Below are 25,031 nucleotides of genomic sequence, written 5' to 3'. Positions count from 1 at the left end.
GGCTGGGCTCTGAGCGGGCCTCGCTGGCAGGGTCCCAGCGCTTGAGCCCGGAGCAGGGCTGGGCCCCCGGGAATCACAGCAACGCGAGCTCCCGCCCGCCTGTCCCGGGGCGAAGCGCGCGCCCCCTGCCCCCAGCAGGCGGCGCTGCCGCAGCTGCCCACGTGTTACAGGCTGGTCTGTTTACTGCCCCCACCTCGGGCCGGGGAGGCGGGGCACAGTTCCCCCCAGGCAGCCAATCCCGCAGGGTCCCCGCGCCACGCGCGCTAAATTCATCTCACCCCTCCCTGGGCTTTGACTGGCTGTGGGGGCACGTGAGAGTGACAGGCAGCTCCGCAGCCCCGCTGGTCGGGTGTCCGCTTTTGTGACAGGTTCCCCCAGCGTTCGGGACGTCGCAAGGCACGTGGTGAGCAAGGGAGCCCCCTGTCCCTTGGGACAGGCCCCCTTCCCAGGGGCCCTACCCCTCCGCCCCACCTGAGCGCCGCGTGCGCTATTGTCACCCAACCCAACATTCCAACTCCGAACGCCCCGCTGTTCGCCGCCGGCTCCCCTCATTGGCCCGCATGGGTCAGACTGAGCGGCGGGGCAGCCAATGGCTTTCGGTATCCAAGGAGCCAGCTGGCCCCGCCCTTCGCAGCGCCTGCCGTAACAATATGGCAGCAGCTGCTATTGGTAGGGACGCGGTGTGAGCAGCGGCGGTGGCAGCAGTAGCTGCTCAGGCTCCTTCTCACCGTGTGCGCCCTTCTCCAGCGTCCCCTTCCCCGCGGCTGGCTCAGGGGCAGGACGGAGCCATGGCAGGTAGGTCGGGGGGCCGGAGCCGGGTACCTGGGGAGCCGCACGGGGGAAGCTGCCCGTATTGTCATGCCCCGCTGCCTGCTGCAGCCGCCGCTCTCTGGGTCCTAGCGCTGGCGAGAGTGGGGTGACACCGTGCCGGGCATTGTGTGTTCCCCCGGGCTGGGCTCGGCGGCTGCGGCAGGGCTTGGGGGAAAGGGGCCGGGCGGTGAGTGAGGAGGCTGGAGTCAGACAGAGCAGCTGTGGCTGGAGGACGCCTGGGTCGGATGCAGCAGGGGAGGTTGTTTTCTCTTGCTCTCCCCAGCGGGAGGGGAGCTCGCTCTACCATGGCACTGGAGGGGGGAGTTCTCGGCTCCAGTGTATAGCTGAGCCTGGAGCTGCTTACAGCGACGCCAGCCCGGGGTTAGGAGTGGGGATGCGGACTGCGGAGCGAGTGGCTTGCCCGTAACCTCGGGGTTGTCGTGCAAAGGCGCGATGCGGACTGGAGCTGGTAGGTAGATATTTGCCACAATGACAATGGGATCGGAGGATTCCTTGTTCGCAGAGGGGCATTTCTACAGATGGAGCTGAGTGAGCAGCGCAGAAGGGAAAATTGTTTCCCCCCCCAACCCCATAATCCCTTCCCCTCATTTACATCTGAATTGCTCGAAGATCAAAGCCAACATTTGTTCGGGGTTATTTGGTGTGGCGGGATACGTCCTTTATGTGTGTATTTCTGCGGCGTGTACGCGCCCCGGGCATTGTACATTAGGATGCCTATGGAGGACTTTACCACTCGAATCACCATGCTACTTATTCATTATGCTGCTGCAAGCTGCCGGTGCAGTCCTCCTGTCCTGCTCGCCGGGGCCTGCTTTTCTTTACAGTCTTCAGCTGTGGGCATAATCAGTGAATAGCGTTCATACTGAGATCGCCTTAACTAGTCCTCAAAGTGGTTGACAAGTTGGTAAGAGATTGTTTACTAGTTGTCAATTTCATAAGTTCTCTTTTGAGAGCGGATGATGCATAGGTATGCAAATGTGTATTTCAGTGAGCTTGATCTTAAAGATGTTGGACTATGGAGAATAATACACCTTGTTTCAGGGTCTGCCCTGGATCATGGTGCCAGAGGCTGCCCTTACAAGTTTCAGGATTCCAACTTTCAAAATGACTGCTTAAAAAAGCTGTCAGACTTGTGACCATCTTGCCATAGGCTGTCTTTAAAAAATTGTCTGTCTAGCCTTGCAGTCAGGTAGAATAGCACTACTTTGAGACCTGTATATAAATAATGAGAAGAATATGATATTTGCTGTGTGGGTTTCCTTTATGATTTTATTTGTCATATGTCAGTGAATACAGAATCCTCTTCTCTCTTTACCTTTGAAAAATTCCATGCAGATAAGCTAAACTTTGTAAAAATCATAACTTAAGTATTCTGTATGTTGTCTGATTACTACATGGAAATGCTAAAACAATGCAGTTAAAGTGTATATTTTGAAACCAAGTTGTTTAGTAGATATTGAACATAAAATGTGTGCTGCTGCATATGGATATATTTGCATATCTAGTTTCTAGTGTATAACTTGGAAGACTGTAAATGGATTACTTCTTCAAGGGGTGTGTTAGTGGTAAAATGGAGTTATGCACGTGCATGATGGAGGGTGGGGGGTGGAGTAGACCTCTGAATGTAGAAAATGCATCAGAGAAACTATATAAAATCTAGGAAAGTCAAGGTTCTAAAAGAAGCTGAACTTCACTTGTTTTGCTCTAGGAGAGTTATTCCTAATTTTTTTTTGTACAAAACCCTAAATTTACTATATTTAAATGTTACATATATTATGGCCCTCATGCTGCAAACATTTAAGAATGTGCTTAAATGTAAACATGGTGAGTACTCCATTGAAGTCAGTGGGACTATTCACTGTGCGTAAACCTAAGCAAGTCTTTGCCGGATCAGGATCTAAATAAGTGAAAATGACTTAAGCAGACCCTAAGAGTAGTAATTTGTGAAACCATTAAATTAGCGAGCACTTATTTATGCACATAATCTCAGCCTTAAATGGAACTACTCTCATAAGTATAATCTTGAAATTGCACAAGAGGGTCCTTAATTTCTCTGAGCAATGAAGTGCAGGATTTTGCATAAGGTCACAAAGAATTCAGGAATGAAAACTTTTAGAGAAGCATTGACTTTTCCTTATTTTAGAATCCCCTTCCCACTAATATTTCTAGTTCTGTAGTAGTTTTCATCTTCACCAGCCAAACTGGAAAATGCATATTTAATAGTTGTCAAGCAGTTCTTTACATCCATAATACTAAACACTTTAAATTAAAATAACTAGGAAAAACTCAGATCTGTTGAGTGATTACTTCTGGTGCCTAATTTGTGATAAGAGCACCTATTTTTCTTCCTGTATTATGGAAAAGCTGCTGCCAATTTCAATGGCACTTCAACAGTGTGATATAATTTATTGAACAAGGGCTAATGAAGCTTAGTTTCATCTTAACTATATGGGCCCTATCCAGCAGAGAGCGGCTTTCTGGATAAATAGCAGGAGGAATCCCTGTTCTGAATATTTGCTCCTTGTTAATTTCCATGTAAAATCCTAGTCTGCCCTCTCCCTAGATGGAGTCAGTTTATTCAACCAAACTGTTCTTCTTATCATACTACATATGACAGCTGGGCTCATTCGGAGGCAGTATAATCTAGTGGATAGTTTTTTGTCTCTTTATAAAGTCTGTCCTGCAGGGATCGTCTCTTGCTATGTGTTTGTACTGTGCATAGTATAATGGGGCCCTCATCTAGTGGGGATGTTGGCAACTACTAAATAATAATAATTGGACTGACTCAATGTGTGTGTTTTGAGAATGACGTTCTACTTTGCTAGGAGCAAGGCCACTACATCAGCGCTTTTTGGGTATCTTCTCTGTAAATTGTGAGGAGAGCAAAAATTTCCTACCAGTTGTGTATAGAAGAGGAGGAATTTCATATACAGGACTTGTCTCTCTGGTCTGAGGATGCCCACACAAGGGCTACTCTAGTCCTATTAAGGCTGTAGGAATTTTTGTGGGTAGCATAGCTCAAGAAGAATTGAGGGATAAGTTAGGGTAGGGAATTCTATTCAATTAGGCATATATAGGCATTAAACCTCATGACTTCTCCAACAGGATAACTTACTCCTGTGGCCTTTCTTTGGTCTGGTTTATATTCGTGATCTTCAGTGATGTCTTTGTGTGTCATTAATAGCCATATTCTGGTGTTCTTACTCAGTCATTACACAGGTAAAACTCACCTTAGCTTTAATGAAAATATGACCTGAATAATGACTAGGGGCTTCAGAATTTGGCTGTGCGTGTATTCAAACAATTACACTGCTCTACAGCCAAAATGCTTCTGAAATAAATGTAGTCCAACTTTACTAATTCTGGGTAACTGAGAACGAAAATGATGCTTAAAATTGTTGATTGGCTCTAGTTTTCAAGATATGCTATTGGGTCAGTATATACGACCCTTGACTTGGGAATGGCGGAGGATAAATGAGTTATAAAGGGAAGGGATCTCAATTTAAACCAGAAATGACTAAAATTCATCTTTGACTGGATCTATGAGTAAATCTATGACTGGGTTTGGACAGTACTTGCTTTTTAGGCAAAACAATGAATGGTGCAATCTGAAGCTGGTATTGTGTCATACATGATATGAATTGCATCATGTTATTCCTAGAAGTCATGGATGATGCAATCATAACAAAGCTTACATCACTCTGCTGAACAAATTGCCCTATATCAGCTCTAGAAATCATACAGTGTCGTGCTCTCTTCTTTGTCAGTGTTTGATTTTGCAAAGGGACACATTTCTGTTTAGCCAAAGTGAGCAGAGATGCCTCGTACTTGTGTGAACAGTGCAGATAACTTCTACTATGTTTGTGGTGAAGTGACTTTTGCATCACAAAAGCGCAGTATGACCACTATAGTTAAGAAAGCCTATCACCTTTATTTTGGCTGCAAAATTGGAGATCAGGACAAGAGGTGGGCCCCACACATAAGCTGCAACACTTGTGCAACAAATCTTGGCCAGTGGTTGAACAGGAAAAGGAAATCTATGCCTTTTGCAGTGCCAATGATTTGGAGAGAGCCAACAGATCATCCCAGCAATTGTTACTTCTGCATGGTGCCTCCAGTTGGGAAAGGTGTGTCAAAGAAGAAAAAGTGGACTCTGCATTATCCAGACATTCCATCAGCTATATGCCCAGTACCCCACGGAGAAGGACTGCCGGTTCCTGATGCACCAGAATCATTCTCACTTGAGTCAGACGAGGAAGAGGATGAAACTTCTGGTCCTGAACCATCAGTGTCACAGGACCCACATTTTCTCCCATCCTCCTCCTCTGAAGCACACTTCATAACACAAGGTGAACTGAATGACCTTGTCAGGGATTTGGAACTACCCAAGAGTAAGGCAGAGCTGTTGGGCTCCAGACTACAGCAGTGGAATCTCCTGGCAGGCTATCAGGGCAAATGGAGCCCATCAATGCTTGCAGACTATTGCTGGACAGTGACAAGAGATGCTCCATTTAATGAATAGAAGAGACAAGCCAAGAAGCGCTGAGTAGACACTGAAGAGGACTAAACTATGTACATAATAGTTTTTTGCCTTTTGTTTCATAATAAATTTTATTTATATAACCCTTTTGCTGATTTTTTTAAAGTGTTACATAAACAGGACAGGTGAAATATTATCGTGTAAAGCAACCATAAACACATGAAAAGACCTAGGTTTACAATTTATGATTAAAACTCTACTATCTACACAATATACATAGACATAAAGTGTAAAAACTTAAAATATCTTAGTAACAGTAGTAGAAACAGTAGTAACAGTTGTTTTAATTGTCATATTTGAATTCAGCACATCAAAATACATAATAAATATCACATTTTATCTCTGAAGCAGACGACTTCTCAAAAATTGTAGACCAGTGTTATCAGAGGGGTAGTCTTGTTAGTCTGTATCCACAAAAACAACAAGGAGTTCGGTGGCACCTTGAAGACTAACAGATATATTTGGGCATAAGCTTTCATGGGTAAAAAACCCACTGCTTCAGATCTCCATGCATCTTATGCTCCATGAAAGCTTATGCCCAAATAAATCTGTTAATCTTAAAGGCCTGGTCTACACTACGCATTTAAACCGAATTTAGCAGCATTAAACCGATTTAACCCTGCACCCGTCCACACAAGGCCCTTTATATCGATATAAAGGGCTCTTTAAACTGATTTCTGTACTCCTCCCCGACGAGAGGAGTAGCACTAAAATCGGTATTGCCATGTCAGATTAGGGTTAGTGTGGCCACAAATCGATGGTATTGGCCTCTGGGCGGTATCCCACAGTGCACCATTGTGACCGCTCTGGAAAGCAATTTGAACTCAGATGCACTGGCCAAGTAGACAGGAAAAGCCCTGCAAACTTTTGAATTTCATTTCCTGTTTGCCCAACGTGGAGCTCTGATCAGCATGGGTGGCGATGCAGTCCCAAATCCAAAAAGAGCTCCAGCATGGACCGTACGGGAGATACTGGATCTGATAGCTGTATGGGGAGACAAATCTGTTCTATCAGAGCTCCGTTACAACAGACGAAATGACAAAGCATTTGAAAAAATCTCCGGGCTATGATAGACAGAGGCCACAGCACAGTGCTGCGTGACAAGCGTAATGGAAAGCCAAAGAATCAAATGGACGCTCATGGAGGGAGGGAGGGGGTACTGAGAACTCCAGCTATCTCACAGTCCCCGCAGTCTCTGAAAAGCATTTGCATTCTTGGCTGAGCTCCCAATGCCTGAAGGGACAAAAACGTTTTCCCGGGTGTTTCAGGGTATATGTCATCAATTTACACCCTCCCCCCACCCCCTGAAAGAAAAGGGGAAAAAAAACGTTTCTCGCCTTTTTTCAATATCACCCTATGTCTACTGCATGCTGCTGGTAGATGAGGTGCTGCAGCTCTGAACACCAGCATCCCCTTCCCGGTGCCAGATGGTACAATATGACTGCTATCCATCGTTATCATCAGCCCGTGGGTGCTCCTGGCTGACCCCGGTAAAAATGGGAATCATTCCCGGCAGATGGTACAGAACGGCTGGTAATCGTCTTCATCATAGCAACTGGAGGCTGAGCCCCATCAGCCCACCACCCTTCATGTCTAAAGAAAAGATTCTGTACTGCCTGGATTATCATAGCAGCTGGAGGCTTCCTCCCCCTCATTTTATCTCACTAAAAAGTCAGTATTCCTTATTCATGCATTCTTTATTACTTCATCACACAAATGGGGGGACACTGCCATGGTAGCCCAGGAGGGTTGGGGGAGGAGGGAAGCAACGGGTGGGGTTGTTGCAGGGGCACCCCCTAGAATGGCATGCAGCTCATCATTTCTGCGGGATCTCTGGGGCACTGACATGGAGCGGCTGTGCTCTCTGGTTCTCTAGTAGACTTGCCCCATATTCTAGGCAGGACTGACTCTTTTTTTTAGACAAAATATATAGAAGGGAATGACCTGGGGAGTCATTCCCATTTTTGTCCATGCGCCCCCGGCCAACCTTAGCGAGGCCAGCCAGGAGCACCCAGGACAGCAGCAGATGGTACGGAACGACTGATAACCGTCATCTCATCGCCAATTTACAGTGACATGGCAGACAGTGCAATAGGGATGGTAACTGTCTCTGCTACCTTGCAAAGGCAAATGAATGCTGCTGTGTAGCACTGCAGTACCGCATCTGTCAGCAGCATCCAGTACATATACGATGACGGTGACAAAAGGCAAAACAGGCTCCATGGTTGCCATGCTATGGCGTCTGCCATGGCAATCCAGGGAAAAAGGGCGTGAAATGATTGTCTTCCGTTGCTTTCACGGAGGAAGGATTGAGTGACGACATTTACCCAGAATGACCCGTGACACTGTTTTTGCATTGGAATCTCAACCCAGAATTCCAATGGACGGGGGAGACTGCGGAAACTATGGGATAGCTATGGGATAGCTACCCACAGTGCAACTCTCCAGAAATTGACGCTAGCCTCGGTACATGGACGCACACCACCGAATTAATGTGCTTAGTGTGGCCGCGTGCACTTGACTTTATACAATCTGTTTTACAAAACTGCTTTATGTAAAATCGGAATAATCCCATAGTGTAGACATACCCTAAGGTGCCACCAGACTCCGAGTGGCTTTTATTCAAACAATGCCAACTATGTTTTGGGTTAAAATAAATAAGCTTAAAAACTGCCTCTTTAAGAAGTCTTTTAGGATTCACTGATTAATCTGTTAGAATGAATTTCTGTAAATCCTGCTTAATCTATTGAATGACCCAGCTCTAGGGTCCATTTTTGAAAGAGAGAGACATGAACAACTTACTGTACACTTTTTCTGTTGTGTTCAGAATCGTTTGTTGTGGCTATACAGCATAACCATTCAGTAACGCTGAATGCAGAATAATCCCCCATTACCCTACATGATATCTGTTCAAGAGATCACTTCTTTCGGAAGTTAAAAAGAACTGTTTGATGCTGGATTTAACAGCTATTAATTGCAATATTCGCTAATTGATAAGTTACACTACACAATGTCAATTATTCAAGGAACTAGGTGTTCGTGCTACAGTGATGAGCATGGTATAAATAACTAGATTGATAGAAATACTAGATTTTTAGCAACAGAATTTGAAGTTATGGTTTCCACAGCAATTATTACTCCGGCCCCCTGCACATATGTAATATTTTCCGTTTCTTATTTAGCTTCTTGTGCTTTTACCAGATCAAATAGTCCTCCCTGCTCACATTTTGCTCTTATTCCTCCCACCCTCCTTTCTAGCACCTTCCTTTCTCATTTTATTGCTCTCTCTCTGCCTCCTGCTCCCACTCTGAGCTTCATGCCTCCTTTTGTGCCACCTCTTACTCTCAGTACAGCAGGTGCATGCATGCCTGAGGAAAAAATCACTACTTGTCCAAGTGCCTTTTTGTCTTCCTTCAGATCTTTCCATTGTCTTATGTATCGGTTTCCAGCAGTACTAGGCACTGTACAAATGTACAGGAAGCAGCACTCCCTGCCATGAACGTCTTGCAATCTAAAAATAAGATACTCCCTGCCCTTGGCTCTTTATGTGAAACCCATTCCTCCTTACCTGATGCCTTCCTCACCAGTGGTGGCTTCACACTATCCTGTACCTGAACTGTTGCCTTGTGCCTTTTGTCTGAGTTAGATTATAACATCTTTGAAGCAGGAATTATGGTCTTGTTTTGTAGTGTTTGTCATGTACACTTATGGTGTTGTATAAATATTCCCATGTGTAGTGTGAAGCTTAATGCATATATGCAATGTGCCTGGAAGATGGTTTCCAGAGCTTCTGAACTTTGAATTTTGGATGGTTTTGCCATTTTAACTCAGTGTGAGCATATTTAATTTTCCTGTTTTTAAAAAAAAGAATCTTTGAGAAGAATTTTTAGTAAGTAATGCATTAGAAATGCATGTGCATTTCTCCGAATATGTATAAACTTTAAGTGAGCAAGCAGATTTTCAGTCTTTCAAATAAAATTCACTTCTGGGTTGAGAACAAGCATTTTGGGGACTGACATTTTTCACGTCTTAGTTACAGCAGAAACCACTTAAAAATAAAAACTTAGAATGAATGCCGTCTCAACCATAACTGTAATAAGAACTAATGAAATAAGTGCATTCTAGCAAAAATGAGTAAAAATTAAAAACCCTGATGTGAACCAAAAGGTAGCCAAGTCAGTAAACATTAAATAAAGGATTCTCCTTTTTGCTGAGGAATCCATTCCAAAAAGGAATTGAACTGGAAATGTGTTGTATCCAGAATCAGTGGGGCTACCTATTGAGCTAAAGGATAATATGCTTTGTCTATTAGAAGTTCTCTTTGAAGCCTCTAAGCAAGAGGGTTTCTTTGCAGAAAAGGTAAGTGCTCTGTGGTCCCTTTTCCTTAGAGGTTTTTCACTGAAGTGCTGACTAGGACCTTAGCTTTAGAACTAGCCATTCTACCAATGTATTTCAAGTCAGTTACTTTCAAAACAGCGGCTGTATACACAATATGGACACCCTCCATATTCCAAGAGGAATTTTTATCAATCTCCAGTCAGAGGCATTTTATTTAGTCTGCTTCACATAAAACTCAAGAATTGATATTAGCAACAATTCCATAAAGTGGTTTGCTGGTTACCTGGGGACTCTTAGGAAGAAGGCTTCCTTGAAAATTGCTAGCTGAGATACAAGGGTGTTACAAATGGGGTTGCCTCTAGGGTCTTGCTTTCTATTTTTTTAGTAACCTTCCAGATCAGTGTGTGTTCTTTTCTATGCATATGTATTCCGTTGATGTGGCTTGTGTATTACAGAATGCCCATCCCTTTCCAGATTGTCAGCAGCTTACAGTTTTAGCTAAATAGAATGGGGAGCATGATTCTTCTCCCATGAGTTGATTTTTAAATGAAATTTAAATCCAATCATCATCTTTGATATGCTGCCCAGTTATAGAAACAAACTTCCTCACTGATTAAAACAGCAGCTGGTAATGTCTTGAAGTAGGCTGACCAGTTTAAATACCTTTGACTCTCAACTAGATGTCTTTGAGCAAAGTATATGGATTATATTCTCACCACAATGGGCCCAAATTTAACTGCATTGTGCAAATTAAGAATCTGAATTTATTTGCAAGGGAGCAGGTTACTCTTCAATAACTATTATCCACCCTGCATAGTAAGCATATTGCATGTTGGGTGAGATAGCAGAGGCCAGTAGTAATAAACCACCTGGGAGAAGAGCCAGATAGCATTTACTAGAGTAAGATCCATGTGTTTACTTTCTTGTGTATTCAGAACCCATCATTGTGCCCTGTGCAATCAACTTAATTAGTGTAGTCTGTCTACCAACATCAGCACCTTTACTCAGAAAATGTATTTATATCTTGGCACTAGAACATTTTAGGTTTGCTTCTTTCCATTGCAGTCTGCAAGTACACCTTTTTCTCTTCTTTCTCCATTAATTTTAGAGTGCCTCACGCCAACCCTTATGAGGAGCAGACTAATGGGGCTGGAGACTGAGATAGTTGGGACGAGATACGTAATCCATAATATCAGGGTTGGAAGGGACCTCAGGAGGTCATCTAGTCCAACCCTCTGCTCAGAGCAGGACCAATCCCCAGACAGATTTTTGCCCCAAATGGCCTCCTCAAGGATTGAACTCACAACTCTGGGTTTAGCAGGCTAATGTTCAAACCACTGAGCTATCCCTCCCCCCCAAGTAGGGCCTTACCAGATTCATGGCCATGAAAAACACATCTCAGCCTATGAAAGCTGGTCTTCTGTGTGCTTTTTCCTGTACTCTGCAGATTTCATGGGGGAGACTAGCGTTTCTCAAATTGGGGGTCCTAACCCAAAAGGGAGTTGCAGGGGGGTTGCAAGGTTATTTTAGGGAGGGAGGGTCGTGGTATTGCGATCCTTACGTCTGCGCTGTCTTCATAGCTGGGCGGCTGGAGAGCAGCAGCTGTGGGCCAGGTGCCCAGCTCTGAAGGCAGCGCCCCGTCAGCAGCAGCACAGAAGTAAGGGTGGCAATACTATACCATGCCATCCTTACTTCTGCTAGTGGCAGCTCCGCCTTCAGAGCTGGGCTCCCGGACAGCAGCCGCTGTTCTCTAGCTACCCAGCTCTGAAGACAGGGTCGCTGCCAGCAGCAGCACGTAAGTAAGGGTAGCTGTACTGCAACTCTTCCCTGCTCCCCCAATAACCTTGTGACCACTCTACCACAACTCCTTTTTGGGTCAGGACCCCTACAATTACAACATTGTGAAATTTTAGATTTAAATAGCTGAAATCATGACATTTATTATTTTTAAAAAACCTGTGACCGTGAAATTGACCAGAATGGACTGCAAATTTGATAGGCCCTTTCCATTAGTATTAAAAAGGAAACAGCGCTTATGTTAAGCATAAATGCTACCATTGAGGAGTGGAGGAGAATGAGAGAGACTCATCACACTCCCAGGGGCAGGACCTCAGCTTCTGATGTCAGTTTGTCATTGACAGCTTACACAGCTGAGGTCCTGCTGCCTTAGGGTCTTCCTGAAATAATAAACAGAAAGAGGCTGGTAAAAAGTCATTGGGTAAGGCTCAGAGGATAATAGGTCCAAACTCTTTATAAAAAGATATATACTCTAAACAGAGGAAGACAGTTCCTGTCTCAAATAGAATACAATTTTAAAAGAGATGAAGATAGGCAAAGAGTGAGAGAACAGGTTGTGTACATTTTCTTAAGATCTCCAGGGATAACTGCAGAAGTTCCAGAGAGTATCAGATTTCCTTGCTTGCCTAAATAGGCAAGGAAAGTAATCACCTGCATATAGGCAGAACAGTTTTCTGATATGTTAATAAATCTAGCTTTAAAAACCTCAAACACTTCTTCAAACAAGACACAATATCCCTTCAATACTAAGGTCTTCATATGTATCAACTTTGAAGTTTAAAAACCAAACCATTTGAAGTTATTCTGTCTTCAACAGAAAATCCTTACGTTTATTATAAAACTTAAAGCCCAAAGTGCAATAACACAAAAGTAACAATTTCAATGCTTTGAATACTATAGATGCTTAAACTAAGGGCTATCTACCCTGTGAACATAAGTATTATGTTTTATAATGCAAAAAGGTTACTGCTTCATAGTATTCAGTACATCTTTCTGTGTAATATCTTCTTTCTTCACCCACTCTATTCCAGCTGTTATTACATAGTTTTCCTCCCCATACTTAATCTAATCAGGGGATAATCTAAAATCAGATGAACTGATTTTAAGCCCCCCCTACTTCCCCCCCAAAAAACAAAACAAACACACACACAATGGTTTTTTCTTAATCCAGAAAAGTTTCAGCTCCAAGCAACTGAAAATAGTTATAGAAATATAATCTCAAGCAAAATTAGAATGTCATTACTGAAATACTGTCATGGATTTTAAAGATGTTTTTGCCTTCATTATTTGTGACATATCATTGAGCAATGGTTTATTGACAATTCTATTTTACTTCAGGTAATCACATTAGTTATTGAAGGACAGTGATTTTTTTCCCCCCCTCAGAACATTAGGCTTGATTTAATGCAGGTAGTTCTCATACACATTAACTTGATTACTCTTTGACTGAGTGGCTTATTACAGCAATAAAGCTTTGGAGGAAATGTCCAACAGTAAGCTGAGAAATGTGTTATCTGCAAAGCTTCACTCAAAGCTAAAGATAATCTGAAATGCAGCAAGTGTCCCAAAAATATCTGTTTTCCTTTCCCATAAATGCCACTGTTAATTCAGAAGCATTCTGATTCTCCTTGGGATCATTAATTCTGTGGAAAGAATGAGCTGAAAAGCAAAGTTTATCTGAAGTTTCTGGGTGCCCTTTGCAGTCTGTTTCTAGCTGCAGTGAGTCTGTAGATCTACTATAGGAGTTCATACGTGGTGATTGTTGCCTGTTCTAGTTCGATATGGCAGTTTGAATATCCAGTGTGTTTCCATGGCTTTCCCTCAGTTCACTTTCCTGTGTCTCAGCCATCTGCTTTTTTCACCTGCCCACTGAAGACTGATGGTACCTTGTCCTCGGTCTAGCCAGGACTCTCACAGTGCATGATACTCCATGTCATAAACAGATAGTTAAGGGTTAATGCTTCTTTTACCTGTAAAGGGTTAAAAAGTTCACCTAGCCTAGCTAACACCTGACCAGAGGAGCCAATGGGGGAACAAGATGTTTCAAAAGGAAGGAGGGAAGTTTTTCCTTTGTTTTAGAGTTTCAGTTTCAGCTGGAGTGAAAAAGATCAAGGAACCAGACTCATATTAGAGTAGTAAGTTTTAGAAAGGAATAGATAGGTTTGTTTATTTCTTTGTAACCTGTCTTATGCAATTAGCGGTAGAATCAAATTGGGTAATTACATTTGTGTCCAGGGGAACATCCTCTGTGTTTTGAATCTGTTGTCTGTGAGAGTAGCTGGTATGCTAATCTCTTCCAGAGGGTTTTCTTTTACCTTTCTTTTCTTTAATTAAAAGCCTGTTTCTTAATATCTGATTTTTCCTTGTTTCAAGATCCAAGGGATTGGATCTGGACTCACCAGGGAATTGGTGAAAGAGTCTCTCAAGGCTTCCCAGAGAGGGGAAGGTTTTTGGGGGAAAGGGAGTGATCCAGACACTGAAAATTCTGGATAGTGGCAGCGATACCAGATCTAAGCTAGTAATTAAGCTTAGAAGTGTCCATGCAGGTCCCCACATCTGTACCCTAAAGTTCAGAGTGGGGAAGGAACCTTGACACTCCATCACTTTTGTTTGCAGAAAGAGACCTCAGTGTTACCCTTTCAGACATGAAATTGTTGTGCATGAATGCTGTCTCTGACTTCTCCAGACTTAATCTTTTTCTCACTTCCCTAGTCTGCTTATTTTCCTATTGAAGTAGTTTTCTGTGAGGTTAACTTGCCTTAGGAGTGATTGGAAGTTAATTGACTTCCTGGATTGCAACACCATTTTAGATTTATTTCACTGGAATCTCAAGGTCTGGAATGTTTTCATTCATCTTTTCTTCTTAATTTTCTCTCACCTTTCTCTGGGTATACTTCTTCCCCACCCCCATCCTCTAAATGCTGGTCTGCGGAGACTCCCCAATGCTTGGTTAATATATAGCCTATAGCCTGGCTTTTTTTTGTCTGGTGTCTTAGGCTGCCTTCCATTCAAGCTTCTAGGCTAATGGAAGTAACTGGTAACTAGTGGTTTGTTTTTTTTTCCTCCTCCTTCTCCCCCCTAATAGTATTGCAAGATAGAAAAAAATCTAGTTCAGCACCATCCTTACTTTTGAGAATTCAGCTGCAGCCTGCTAGGAGAAAACCTAAAGGGATACAGTCCTATTAGAAACCATATATGTATTTTTTTGCATTGATCTTACAGAGGAGCCCTACTCCAATTTGCAAGTAGAAATTTGTTTTTCAACTTACAGAACCAGTGTAAGACCTGAATGTGAAGCTGTATTCATTTTGGCTTGTGCAGCATCACCAGAAATATTCTCCAGATGGAGTTCTGCCCTCCATTATAGCTATGCAACCATAAGGCCTTCAGTGAGATTGCACAGGTATAATAAAGTACATAATTAAAGACAACATGGCCCTGCGAAAGGAAATGATCAATGCTGTCCATATGCAAGCTGGAAGAGAATCTCAATCACTGTCCAAGAACAGAGTTGTTTCTGTAGAGCTGACAGCAATAACATTGCAAAATCTCTTGTTAAAGTAATTGTATATAATCTGATATCAACAGGAAGTAGGTCTGCTGAGTAATAAGATACTTGAAAATATTAACTCTTCACACCAGAACCACGCTGTAAGCAGGTGGAGTTCTCATCCTGCTCATGCAATAGTACACACACCCTGATACTATCCCCTTCTTGAGGGTTTTTCTGATAACTGAAACAGAAACCTCAGCCTATACAGTACTTGGCTTTTTCTAGAGTTTATCCTCACCTGTTAGTTTCCTCTGATTTAGAGTTTGTCTTTACTGCATTATTAGCTTGGGCTATAGTTTGAGTTTTGCCCCTAACCTGATTCCCATCCACACACAAACATCTGAGGCTCCACTTAAGTGGTTCTTTAAGCTTGAGCTGGCTGGCTGATCAGAGCGTGTAGGTCGAAGCTTATCTCTTACTGATTCTGGAGCCTGTAATGCATTGGGGATGCAGCAGTTGAGTCCAATTCCTCTTAGTTCAGTCACTCAGTGTAGCTCCTGTTTTGCAGCATGGTGACTGATACTTAGGGCACGTCTACACTGGCAGAGTTACAGCGCCGGCAACTACCGCGCCGCTCAGAGAGAGCAGAAGGGAAACCGCTGTTGTGTGTTCACAATGACAGCTGCCTGCACAATAGTGTGTTCATGCTTGCGACACTTGCAGTGGTATTCGGAGCAGTGCACTCCGGGCAGCTATCCCACAGAGCACCTCTTTCTCTTTTGCCGCTTAGACTTGTGGAGGGGCATCCTGGGTCTTGTTCCAATGCCCCATGATGCATTGCTTCACATCCCTGCAGTCCCTGTGCTTCCGTTGGCATTTGGCGCCATCTTTCAAAGGTTTGTGTATTGCATGTCCTGCCTCTTTCGGGCAGCAGGAATGGATCCCGAGCTGCTGACCAGTATGCTGCTTGCTCTGACCAACATGTCGTGAGTGGCAGTGGAGTTACTCCTTAAACTACAAAGGCAAGAGGAATGTGACATTGCTCTTACTATGCGTAGTAGCTATGACACTAGATTGCTTGTGGCATTCATGGAGGTGCTGACCACAGTGGAACGCTGCTTTTAGGCTTGGGAAGCAAGCACTGAATGGTGGAATCACATTGAGATGCATGTCTGGGATGATGAGCAGTGGCTGCAGAGCTTTCGCATGAGGAAAGCCACAATCGTAGGACTGTGTGGTGAGCTCCCACCAGCCCTGCAGCGCAAGGACATGAGAATGAGAGCTGACCTGTCGCTGGAGAATCGCCGTGGCGATTGCACTGTGGAAGCTGGCTACTGATTGGTTGCTAACCAGTTTGGAGTGGGAAAGTTGACCGTTGGAGTCGTGTTGATGGAAGTGTGCAGGGCAATTCATTGCATCCTGTTCTGAAAGACTGTGACTCTGGGCAATGTGCGTGGATGACTTTGGACAAATGGGCTTCCTTAACTGCAGAGAGGCAATAGATGGCACGCACATTCCATTTCTGGAACCAGACCACCTATCCACTGAATACATTAATCACAAGGAGAACCATTGAGAAATACCCTAGGCACTTGTGGATCACCGTGGGCGTTTCATGGACATTAATGCAGGCTGGTCTGGAAAGGTGCATGATGTGCACATCTTTCGGAACACTAGACTGTTCAAGAAGTTGCAAGCAGGGACTTTCTTCCCGGACCAGAAGATCACCATAGGAGAAGTCGAAATGCCCATTGTGATCCTGGAGACCCTGCCTACCCCTTAATGCTGTGGCTTGTGAAGCCATAAACGGGGCAACTTGACAGCAACAAAGAGCAGTTCAATAACTGGCTGAGCAAGTGCAGAACGACTGAGTGTACCCTTGGCTGTTTAAAAGCCCGTTGGCGATGCCTGTGTGGGAGGCTGGATCTTGCCAGTGACAATATTCATATGCTTATAGCCACTTGCTCTATGCTCCATAATATTTGTGAAGGGAAGGGTGAAAGCTTCACTCAGGGCTGAACCACAGAGGCTTAGCACCTGGAGACTGAGTTTGAACAGCCAGAGACCAGGGCTATTAGAGGGCCACAGCACAGGGCAATAAAGATCAGGGATGCCTTGAGGCAGCAATTTGAAGCTGAAAGCCACTGCTAGGAGGTGATTGGTGCACATGATGCAAAAAGGGGGCTTAACATTATTGTATGTTGCTTTCCAGTGCTCTTTTTTGCTTTCACTTAGAATAAAAATTGCTTTCAAACCAACACAATTCTTTTTTTAAAAGACAACAACCGGAGGAGAGAGTCAAACGAAAAAATTCATCAGTAGGGAGGGGGACAGGGGACGGCGGAAGGGAAGGTCTCCAGAGGAGGAGGGGTCCCTGGATGGCTACAGATTTGTGTATGTCCAGGTATCATATCCAGCCTTCTCCTCTGGAGTACAATGCAGCGGGTACTGTGCTTCAGCAGGGACAAACTGTAAAGGGATGGGTATTGAGTGCAGTGGGTAGTGGGAGTCAACACTGCTGGACTATGAGGAGGGAGGAGTGGAATGCTGCAGGTAGAGACTGGAGCCAAGAGGTTGGTAAGTGTGTTGGGGATGGGTGGGCACTTGGGAAAGAGTTTAGTGACAGCAGCTGCAGGGGCGGGCGGGCACGGAGCTGCTTGGTATGAAGAGCTAGTATTGCCTGGAGCGTGTCCACTTGGCAAGAGCTGCTCTGGGACTTCTTACTGGTGTGCCACGTTCTCCTTTTGGTCCCTCTTCTCGCTGTCGCGTCACTCCTTCAATTCCTGTTTCTCGGCAGTGGAGTGCATCATAACCTCATGGAGAAAGTCCTCCTTAGTTCTTCTTGGCCGCTTTCTAATTCTGCGCAGCCGTTCTGCCGCTGATAACGAAGAGGGAGGCTGGGCTTCCAAGGTCATCTCTGTGAACACTTTACAGAAGCAATATTGTTTGCAACACAGACAACACTGATTCAGTGCTTTAAAACACAGCCGGTACTCACACACCTGTCACTAACTGGCTGACCCCAGGCAAGCCCCCATGAGCCATAAGACTCCCAAAACGGTGAGTAGCTGCAGGGGCAGAGGAAATCACTCTTCCCAGACCCTGCTGTACACTGGGCACTTGGCTCTTAGGGGGAGCCAGCACTGTAGGGTGGCCAGATAATCATTCCTGTCCCCACACTTTCCACAGGATATGATCGTTATGGAAGATATCTTGCTGCTGAGGGTGAGCAGGGAATCAAGGGAGGGTCTTCTCCAAGCCTGTGGCTTCCATCCTGGCCCCTATGCGGCTTGCCTGTGTGCAGCAATGGTGTCATTCCCTCCTCTTCTGCCCCCCTCCCGACTGCAAAGTAGTGTGGGTAAATTACCATTAATGGGGCAAGAAACAAAGCAGCTCTGCCAAGAAACCTGTGGCAGCAGATTGCCCAGTATCTCCATGAGAGTTTCCTGGAGATCTCTGAGAGAGATTCCCATGAAGTGAGGGAGTCAATCAACAATCTGTTCCGCTGCTCAGACTAGGCATGTGGTGGGAGACAAGCCTGCTTTCTGCAACCCTCCTTCCCCCAGCAACTCACTTCCGTAATTCCGAAAATCAGATCCACTTACCAGGAGCCTCCTCTCCTGTTTATGTTTCACCAAGATCCTGCTGCTGTGACTGGCTACCGTCTGGGGTACAGAAGAGCTCCTGACTGCATGCATCTCTGGCCTCTGAGCCATCCTCTGCTTCTGGGTCCCCCTTCCACTCTTCATCCAAGATTTCCTCCTTCTGGCTCGGTCCACTCTCAACTGGCACACAAGCCAATGAAGTATCCACAGGGGCCTTCGCAGTGGAGGTGCAGTTGTCATTGAGTATTGCATCCAGCTCTTTGTTGAACCGGCAGCTCTGGAGTGGCAGTTTGTCTCCTGCGCCTTGTGGTAGGCGTTCCACAGCTTCTTCACTTTTACCCTACAATGACCAGAAAGATGAAAACAGGCATTGTGGGACACCTCATGGAGGCCAGTTGCAGGTCTGTAATCACTACACTGGCACCGCAGCGCTATATCCCTGGCACAGAAATCTCTGCACCTCTCATGGGGGTGGTTTTTTTGTTTGCTTGCACTCCAACTGTGCAGTTTCTGTGCACGAAGTGACTTCTCAGTGTGTACGCCTGGGGAGTTACAGCGTAGCAAGCTGCTTTACTGAGCAGAAATTTGCTAGTGCAGACAGCCTTACTTGTGCTAGGCTAGCTTGAGCGAAGTAACTCAAACTAGCTGTTGCAGTGAAGACAAGCTCTGGTCTGGGTTTTCAGGATAGTCAGCAGAATAATTCTTCATCTCCTAGCACAACACTCTTTTCACAGATTTCAGGCGCTACTTTATCAAATGTATGAAGAAACATACTATGTCATCTTGGAAAGTTGAGGGTTAGGGATGAAAATATTACACCAGTACAGATGAAAATGCCATGAAGGCATAAATAAGGATTAAGTAGCTTTCTTAGATTTCCATTCCTGGGAAATGTAAAGGCAAGAGTTATAAATCAAGTTGGATGTTTTCCTGACAACATGGGCAGATATGAAAGGAGGCAGTAGTTTGGGTGAGATAATGAAGTTTTGGTTACTCTTCTTGCTACTTAAGGTTTTCAGGTAAGTTTGGAATGTTTGGAGCTGAGGGAAGTGAAAGTGAATGAAGGATGTAATGAGATTGAAGGAGACAAGTCAGGAGAAGGCTGAAATGTTGGATCATGTATAGAATTAGATAGTTTTCACAGAAGCAGCAGCAAAGGTTGAATTAAAAAATGCTCTCAGCAGATCAGTTGGAATGGATTGAGAAAGGGTGTGGGGTGGGGCAAAGACGGCACTGGAGAACATTAGAAGAGTCCCTTGTCAGTCACCAAAGGAATGATTAGATTGGCATATATGAAGCCAAGAGAGCAAGATTTCTGAGATTGGGACAAACTGTGACAGCAGTCAAGAAAGCTGTCATGGTTTATGGTATATGTAGGTGAAGAAGGATGAGAGTACACCGGAGTTCTGTGAGATTGTAAAGCACGTATAGCAGGACAGACTTGGGACTATGGAAGTTACAAATGGGAAGGTGAGGAACAATGACCTTTAAGGGGAAAAAGACTTTGCTGAGAAAAGAATGAGACAACAGCAAGTGAAAGAAAGCAAGTGCAAGGGGAATTTTTGAGGAGGTGGTGATATGGCAGGACTTCTGAGGAAGTTGGGGAAGGTATCAGACACAGTAAGTATCTGGTTATTGTTGTGGCACACAGAATGGTGGATGAGTGGTTGGCAGGCAGGATGAGACAAGATGAGAGGGAATAGGATCTTGCATGGGTTACTTTTATTTATTGAAAGACTGGTGTTTGAGAATGTGTTAATATCCAGAAGAGGGTAGAAAGCTGTGGAAGGATTAGTGTGGAGGATTGATAGGATTGGAACTGCAGCGGGGCTGGTTATGATGACTTCATGTGAGAAATCTCGAAAATAAAAAATGCACTTTTTCTCCAGGGAGGTGAAACAGGGTGGAAGAAGACCAGGGAGCTCATTGAAGAGTAAATGCTAGTGCAGTGAGTAGTTATGGACATGATATTGGGTCACAGTAGTCCAGAGGGAGGTTTTATCCAGAGTCTAGTGATATTTTCAGATTTTGTGGTTTAGCTTCAGACTAGAGAGATGCCATTGCTACCATCAGCGGTTCTGGTGAAGTGATTTCAGAGTATCATTGTAGGAAGTTATGGTCTTCTGAGTGCGAAGGAGGTGAACTGGTTAAGAACAAGAGAGTACAGAGGGGTAACCATGCTGGAAGAGGAAACTAGAGTTATATAGAGTAAGAGTTTTTCAGATGGTCAGGGTGATGAGATTTAATGGAAGCTCTGTAACATTAACAATTCTTTTTGAGAGAGAGTTGTTGGTTTGACAAGGAAGTGATCATATGGAACACTTTTATGGGGCAGGTCCATTAGACAGTCTGTGGAGATACCAGAATACTATTGTTACATGCTGCCAATGAGCCACATCCCTTTACAAAAGGGATGTCACTTTCTGCACCAGCTTCAGTTTCTGAGCTGTTATCTGATCTTGCAGTAACAAAAGCATGGAATATTGCATTGAGGCCTGCCTCAGAGGGGTTAAAAACGGGTGCAGATGGGGGGGGAAAAGCCTTCCGCCTGACTGTCACTATCTGATCGTCCAACAGATCCTCCGCTTGTAAATTTCATTGACAATCAGGAGACCATACTCTCAATTGGAGGGGCTGATAGAAGATCTGGCAAGGACTCATTTTCCCACAACTTACCAATATCACTGTTGTATCAAGCAGGCAAGGTACTAACAAGCTTCAACAGGACTTTATTTTTACAGTGGAAACCTCTTTACCAAGCTGCTGCTGCACCCTCTGTAACTCTCTCTCCTCCTCCTCCTCAACTCCTCCCCCCTCCTTCCTGTTTCCTGTTCTTTCAGACTCCCAACAGCCAGTACTCCCAGTTCTAATAATACAAGTAGCATCTAAACACCACAATCATCTCAGCCTTATTCATTCTCAAACAGACCCTAACTGCTACCATGCAGTGAGAGAGTCAACCAGTTGCATGTAGGCAGGGCAAAATGGAGAGAAAGCCGAACATCATCTCTATCTTAAAAACACTTCATTTCATGCCTCCTAGTAGCCCCATCTGTATACACACTGAGCAAGATAAGTGATGAGAGAGAGCCTAGAGGAACCCACCATGAGAGAACCTTTCGAGCAGGAAAGCAGTTGCTCAGTGAGGAAAGAATAAAGCTGCCCTAAAGCTGCCTCATCTGTTCTTCCTCAGATCCATAAGCCAATCAAACCCCACCCCAACATGATCAGTAGTATTGAAGGCAGTTGATTGATCCAGTAATATTTGCATGGACCCCTGATCCTTATTTGTTGCCAGGAGTAGATCACTGGCATAGTGAGGTTTGGAGCCAAATTGATACAGGCTGTGGAGTTCTGAGTTGCCTATGATCTCTGAGAATTGTCACCACAATCATTTTCTTCCTTCAGAAATGAAAGATTGTCAGCACCAAGTGATGGTTTCTTGAACAAAGTTCTTTGTTATGTTCGGTTTGGTCGGGTACTTCTCACATGGCTTCCATAGATTTTGCTTTATTTACTAATTATTATGTATATTGGTATTTGAGGGATTTCTTCTTACCTGTTCCTTATCTTCTATTGAATGTTTGATGAAGTTATAGAGTTAAATCCTATGGGGAATGGAAGAGCTCCCAGTGACTTCAGTGGAGTCAGGATTTCACCCACAGTTCTCAATCTCTGGCATCTCACTTATTTCTGTATTTATAGGCTGAGTCTTTAAAGGCAGGATTGTGAATTCATTGCAGTAACTAGCAGACAGAGAAGTTGGTTGTGAGTAAAGACACTCCAGCAGATACACATACCTGCCAAAATAACTAAGTGGATACAAAAAGATCAGAAAAGTAAATTTGGTTTTTGTATAAATTCTTTCTTGAGGTTTGCTGAAGTATGAAGATCCCTTTTTAAAAATAAGGTGGGCAGTTAGTGTTCTTTTTTTTTTATTTAACATTAGTTGGGATGAACTAATTTAGGATTAATGTGGCAGTGTATGTAGTTTCAGGATAAACTGATGGCTTTGTGTCACTTCTGAATGTAGCTTTCTTAAACAGTTATAGATTTTTTTTTCATTAGCAAATGAACAGAATATTTAAATGTACATTAAGCCTAAAATAGTTTCCAAGAGTCTTCATTAGATCCTTTTATTTCTTCTTTGCTGGAGATAAGATGCAAATAGAGAAGAATATGACTTTCATGTCTATCTGATAAATGTTTCTTCTTGGAGGGTATTTTGTATGGCAAGACTGTTATAAGTGTCTTGTCTTTGGTAGCAATTACCACAGCTTGCAATTGTGGTTTCTAGTTCAGAACAAAGCTGTCTAGTGAGTAATGATTGTTGACAGTTGACAACATTGGAGACTTCTCTTTATGACTGGAATATGAATTCACCGAATTGCAGCTAAATTCAAATTATAGATTTATAATTTTAGCTGTAGGGCTTATCACACTGGAATATTTTATTTCATCTGTTATTAAACTGCCTAAGTCTATGTTGAAGGTCTTACTTAAACCCACGAAGCAAGAAAATGTTGCATTTTGACTGAAACAGCATTCTCCATACCAGTTCTCTTGCTCCCCCACACTGCATCCTGGTTATAACTTAAGTATTGCATTGCATGGGATATTTAAACTTGCTCACTATTTGGAAATCTTTGCTACACTAAGGCACATGAAGTCCCAAATGCCACCCTTTATTCAACCCAGTTTACTATGTGGATTTCAATCACTTGAGTAGCTACATGAGTGCAAGTGTCCAGTCTGGACAGGTAAAGCTGTTTGCACGTTCTTCAAATGGAGGTATGCTGTACTGGTGGAAATTGTGGTTTATAGGACCTTTGCCTTGTCTAGGCTTGGGGGTTTGTACTGGTACCAATGGCTATAACTGGGGCAAAGTACCCACTATAGACAGTTCCTCAGATGTGAATTTCCTTACTTCTTGTGCCTTGTAATAAGACCATTAATGCTACTTGAGCATTTTTTGTGGTTTAATTTTCTTACTAATAGTATCATTAAAAATAATTAAAAAAAATCTTGAATGCAAGTGTCTGAGATGCTGCCTGACTCAGAATGATTAGGGGTTTAAGTTGTGGATTAGTTGTAATTATTCTTCTGAAATCGTTGTTGTACATTGTGTCAGTGCGTGTCCATGTTTTTTTTAAAAGGTATGTGTGTATGTATATATAATTTGCTTAGAGAAGTATTTACTGCACGTTAACTTTTTTGATAAATGAAATTAGTGTAGTTTAAAATTTCAAACTTTATGGACAAAGTTTTCAAAACATAATTTTAAATGAGCCCCCCCTTCTTTTAACATTATTGGAGAATTTGAAAGTAATAAGTTCTTAATTTCTACTTTTTGTAAGTTCAGAAATACCACTTTTTTAGTGTAAATTAAAAGAAATTTCCTTCCTGGACACATAGTATCACTGTGAAACCAACATGCCAGCTGGACAGAGGGTCTTGGGATGATGTTTAGATAGCTGTCTCAGAATAGAAACACAGCCTATATACGGTGAGGTAATGTGCTCTGTGGAGGTGTGACTTCTAAAGCACACTAATAATTTGTGTATTAATTTGTCTGTGTGGGGCACTTTAGTGCGGTTTCAAACAGCACTACATTATGTTAAAGTGCACTAGGGAACCTGTACTGTGCACCAGTAGGGTCTACATGGTCCAATTATTGTGCAACCAGTTAGTTTGCTTTAGAAATCTCCCCTGCCCCCCATAGAGAGCATTACCCCACCGTATAGACAAGTCCCATGAGTGTGGCGGCAATGGTGGAGACATGCACTAATGTTATCTTATGACTGACTGAAGTAATTTAGAGCCTTGGTAGCAGTGATGCAAACATTAATGCTTACCTTGTGCTATTTAACAAGTCAATTATTGTGCCCCTACTTATTATGGTGACTTCCAATGTTATGCCAAGTGCTGTCCAAATACATAGGAAGACAAAATCCTTGCCCTGGAGAGTCTGCTATGGTCTAGTAATGAGCTACTGTCTATGTGCACAATATGGTGAGTTGACTTGCCAGTGTCTGGGTTTTACCAAAACAGCCTCACGACACAGTAGTTCACCTGTCCTTATGAGCCTTCTTCCTCTTCACAGTGTGCGGAGGGCTGGGTCCCTTAAGAATTACTGGCGCCCAGTGCTGATTTGCGCCTCTTGTTTAATGAAGTTGCTGGATATGTCTACACCAGGCCGATCCCCTTTCCATGCTCCTATCTGGATTTCAGAGCATGCACTTCCCTTCAGCTTTTTGAATGTAATTCTAGTGACATCACCACAAAGTCATCTGGCACATGATGTGCAGAGGGGCTAGCAAGAAGAAAGGGCAACAGTCTATAGCAGTGTTCACCAACCAGTCAATTGTGATCGACTGGTCGATCCTAGAGGATCTCGCAGTCAGTCGTGATCTTGGGTGGCACAGTG

The 25,031-nt window shown here is 43.7% G+C and overlaps 1 protein-coding gene across 1 annotated transcript in view; it reads left to right on the top strand.

Annotated features, from left to right (window-relative positions):
- Window positions 1-661: 661 nt before the first annotated feature.
- The window catches only part of TIAM1 (TIAM Rac1 associated GEF 1), a 261,857-nt gene continuing 237,487 nt past the window's right edge, over window positions 662-25,031 (top strand). The window contains 1 exon segment of the mRNA XM_050937175.1: window positions 662-795. The gene's annotated coding sequence lies outside the window, so the exon portion shown is untranslated.

This window comes from Gopherus flavomarginatus, chromosome 1 (assembly GCF_025201925.1).
Source record: "Gopherus flavomarginatus isolate rGopFla2 chromosome 1, rGopFla2.mat.asm, whole genome shotgun sequence".
Lineage (NCBI taxonomy): Eukaryota > Metazoa > Chordata > Testudines > Testudinidae > Gopherus > Gopherus flavomarginatus.
The sequence above is the reverse complement of the archived record's forward strand: the minus strand, read 5'-3'. Positions and strand labels throughout refer to the sequence as shown.